Source organism: Cucurbita moschata, unplaced genomic scaffold (genome assembly GCF_002738365.1).
Source record: "Cucurbita moschata cultivar Rifu unplaced genomic scaffold, Cmos_1.0 Cmo_Scf00005, whole genome shotgun sequence".
Lineage (NCBI taxonomy): Eukaryota > Viridiplantae > Streptophyta > Magnoliopsida > Cucurbitales > Cucurbitaceae > Cucurbita > Cucurbita moschata.
Window position 1 is genome coordinate 3,361,116 of NW_019268521.1, and position 4,916 is coordinate 3,366,031.

Genomic DNA, 4,916 nt, shown 5'->3' on the forward strand with positions numbered 1-4,916 from the left:
TTTTTTTTTTTTTTTTTTTGGTGTTCTTCAATTTCTATGGTCTTCTCGAATTCAAGTGAAAAGATTAATGGTACGTTTGAAATGACTTTGTAAGTATTTAAGAGTAATAAGAGTTTCTATCATGACAAAGTTCAGAGTTTCTTCAACTGTTGAGTTTGAGAACGGTAAAGAACAGTGGACGCCACTTGATTAGCATCTTTGGCAGTAGGACACTCACATGTTCACTCTGTTGAATTGAAATTATAGTGATTTTTGTCAGGTTTAAAATCACTTGAAAATATGTTTTTTTTCGTGTTCAAAATTAATTTTGATGTTTAATTGCATTTAGAATGCAAAACTAACCATCAAATTGATTTTGAATGATTAAAAATATATTTATTGTGGTTTGAACCCGACAAAAATAATTTTAATCATTTTAAAGGCACTCAAACCCGCTATGCATTTTATACTTTATATGAACTGGAACTTTATACTTTAAGCTAGTTGCAGAGTGATGTGTGATTGTCTTCCAAAATTACTCATGTCCTTAATTTGATCTTTGAAGATGTCCCAATTTTGAACTTCATCCATCCTGATAGACCTTGAAGGTTCCCTGGACTCTTGTTGCTCGATAATTCTTGCTAGTGTAATATTATCCTACCTAACAGATTGTACAGTGGTTTCAAGATCTAAATCAACGGGGGAAAATTTGGCTGGACAGAAACAGGTATGTGCATTATTCTCATAGAATTATCTTTGATAATGAATTCTTTTTTATACTTTCTCTTATTGGTGATGTCAATGTCCTGAGAGATGATGATTATCCTAACTAGATAGCTAGTCATTGTCAAATAGTGATTTTTGCTTGGCTTCAATGTCTTGCTGTATTAGCGATATTTAGAGGACGTATATAGCAATGCTCTTTTTTGCTTCTAAGCTAGACACGACCTGGCTTATTAGCGATATTTAGAAGATGTATATAGCAATGCTCTTTTTTGCTTCTAAGCTAGACACGACCTGGCTGTTTATTTCTTGCTAGATAAGTTTTTAAATTTGCTTTAGCCTTAGTCAAGAGTGCACCTTTAGAAAAGTTAGTCCATAAAATTGAATATACCATTTTCAAAAATGAAAGAACTCAATAATTAAACTTTGGTACTTTCGACCCACTTGTCAAAATTACGATAGTTTTTAGACTTAAATACTACTTTCGTCTCTATACATTTTTCGCTTTGGTTCATTTTGGTCTTATGATCATTTTAGTTCTTAATACTTTCAAAAGGTCCAAATTTGATCTACTTTTAAAAATTGACTATTTTAACTCCTTCATTTTCATCTTTTATCTCATTTTAGATGATACTTCATTTACTAAATATCTTAAAATTTTGTTATAAATTTGCATTAAAATGTTTTCACGGTGAATTGCTTACATGTTAAACTTTTACAAATATGGTTTAAAATGGTCGCTTTTAAAACTCCAAATACTAATTTAAATACTTTGAAAATATATGTTGAAAGGACATGAAACCAAGTTTTTATTATATTCTTAGATGGGTGTCTGTGAAACATAAATATCATTGGCCATATGAGGCAAGTAACTTGTCCATGTCTTGTAGGCTGGTAAATTATGTATGCTAGACAATGATCTTTTCTTGACCAAAACTACCATAACCTTTTTTCTTTTTCTTTTTCTTCAACAACATAATTATTTATAATAGAAAATTCTGTGTTTTGCTACCACGAATTTCTCCCTTGTCGTCATTCTAATAGAGTCTTGATTTCAGCTTAGAAAAATGTTGGTTAGTCGAGGAATGCTGCATGTGGAAATAGAATTTCTTTAATTATTATTATTATTATTATTTTCTTTAAAAATTCATTATTGCCTTTTCTAGCATTTTTTAGGCACGAGTAATTTAGTACTTCGATGATGGGGCATGCTTGTTAGGAGCAGAAAGGTGATAAAATATTAATATAAAGTAATCTGTTTTATGTATACACATCAAATGCATAGAAATTATAAAAGAGTTAGTCTCATTAAAATCTGCATTTTGCCCATGCTTGCTTCGGCAGTAGAGACATCGTCATACTCTGCTAGATTTCATGTTCCCTTTCTTGTAATTAGGAGATTCCCTTTTTAATTATTTTTTGGGATAATGTTATAGATGTATGTATATATTTACATCTATACACATAATTTAGCCGAGTCTGTTATAACTTAACTCAAACGGTCTGGCTCTAGTTAGATTATAACTTTGTTTTGGTTTTATCTAGTTTAAATAGGTTGAATTTGGGTCGTGTTCTTGGTTGGTTTATGGACCCATTTGAACCGAGAGAAGTTATAATATAGACGCTACTTTTTTTTTTATATAGAAGATGTTTATAAATATGAGGTTGGAGATTAGATTCAAGTAAGCAAAAAAAACTTACGAGAAATACATCATTTTCTTCCGTGAACAAGAGATAACTTAAAGGAAAAAATAGGGTATTCATCTACCGAAGACTTAATAGCTTACAAGTAGTTTTGACAACCAAATGTGGTAGTGTTAGACAGTAGTCTTGTGAAAACCGATAAAATAGGTACAAACTGTTCCTTATCATAACACCAGCCAAATGCACCCGTAACTTCTACTAATCATAAACTTCCAATCAAATTACAAACAACATCCCAATAAAACTTCCGAAACTCGATCTACCAAACAGAAGTTCAAAAATGTTTTCAAATATCGTCTGAATGGATGGATGATAAGAGAAAAAGTAGAGGGAGTAGCGAGAGCTAGGGAATGGGAATTATGAGCAGAGTTCATGCACCGAATTCTCTATGTGCGAGCAAAATGGAAGAAATGGATGTCTGTGGTTAAGCTAAAGCTGGTGGGCCATGTGTGGCCTTCAATTGTATCTTTTCTTTATGTGCACTGCATCAAATTTGATCCTCTAAATATCGTCTGCACGTGCAGTCCCTTTGTTTTTCCACTCTACACGACAATCTTCTCGGTCAAATGGCCATTTCTGTGGGGGCACTGCGCCTCATGCATTCCCCATTTTCAGTCCATTCTTACCCTCTTACTACTACTCTCTTCACTACACTCTTCTTTCCATCCTTTTCATATTCGGTGCCATTTTCTTATATTATTCTCTTTTCTAAATCATGGGGCGGCCCTGGTTGCCACGGCTTTTAGGATATCTTTTTGTCAAGTTTTTGGTTCAGATCCCTGTGTCAAAATACCTTATGATTTAAGACTTTCGTGGTCGTATTTCAAATTTGGTTGTCGGGTTGGACGCGTCTTTCGAAAAGGTTAGGAGGTATGAAGATATCCTTTTGTGGAAAACTCAACCGTTTAAATGTTTGTGATCTTTCAAGTTTGGTACTTAGGTTGGGTGAGTCTCTTTGTAGGTCGGAGGAGATGGAGAGGTCATGAACTCCTTCAGACATGTTTCGAACCAATTATCGAAACAAATAGTGCAAAAAGAAGTCTAAATTCATTGAAAAAAACGCTTGATATAATCATAAAAGCCAACAAAGAAAAGTCCATACTGACCGATCTACATTTAACTTAATTCCTCAAATGGTCAAATTTTGGTGTCTATATAGAATTATATATAGAAATATGAAATAATAGAATCTCGAGTATCTTGATGAAGAAAAAATACTATTAATTTTAGTCGATACAAGAATCCATAGCTTCACTTATTCCTATACTTTACTTTTTGGGCTTGTTCTCTGTTTTTAATGATTTTTCCCTTTTTGGATAACCATATCGAGAAGCTTTCAAGAACATTGAACCACCAAAAGTGAAATGCGTGAGTCAATGTATTATATCGCTTTATTTTATAATAAAAAAAATTAAAAAATTACATATGTGAATTATAAATATATATAATGAATGATATTATTGAAGCCACTTGATGGGAAGAGAAGAAGGCACAAAAATAAAATAAGTTCTTAAAACGTAATGATTAGCATGTGTTTTTCTTTTTGGTAGCACCACAAGAGCCAAAGGGTCCAACCTCTCTTTCCTCTCAAATCTACCCTATTGGTGAATCGACATCTCCCCCGACTTATTTTTTTTATTCCTTTAGTCCCTAAATTTTATTTTATTTTATTTTATTTTTAATTTTTTATGTCTTTGAATTTTTTTTAAAATATTTTATATTTCTTTAAACTTTTTAGTAGATTTTTTTAGCTATATTTTTTTAAAATTTATTAATTTATTTGATACAAAATTAGTATAAATTCAATTTTTTAAATTTTGTTTATATTAACTTTTAATTAATTTGTCATATTTTAAATATCTTAATTTACTGTTAAATTTATTATTCTAATATATTAGAACACTTTAATTAATCTCAAAATTAGGTAAATTTTAATTAATTTTTCACTTTTCACTTTTTAAAATCTAATCCAAGTTTTAAGAATTATAAAATAATTCTTTTTTTTTTAAAGTTCTATATATATATATATATATATATATATTGTAATTTTTAAATAACTAGTAGGATTTTGTTTGTTTGTGTGTCATTCATTTGGCATTTAAATGGCAGTAGGTCGTTAGCTTAGCTTTGATTACACCATTAAGCATCAACCCCTACTTTTTTTTTAAAAAAGCGGAATCTTCATTATGAATACCCCAATTAATCTTGGTATTACCGTCAAACACTTTTTTTTTTTTTTTTAAATTATTTTATTGCTAAAATATATGGTTAAAAAAATATCCACATCTATTGTACTAGATATATTTTTATTTTTTTTATAATCAAAATAAAAAATGAATTCTTTTTACTATGAGGGCGATGCTCGAAACAAACCGCTTCTCCACACGATTAGGTCAGGAGGCATTGCCTGCCTTCCATTATTTTTCAATTTTTGGTATGTAATCGACATGTTACGATTCCCCTTGCAGTCTATTTTTTATTCATTCATAATGTTGTTAGGAACCACGAAC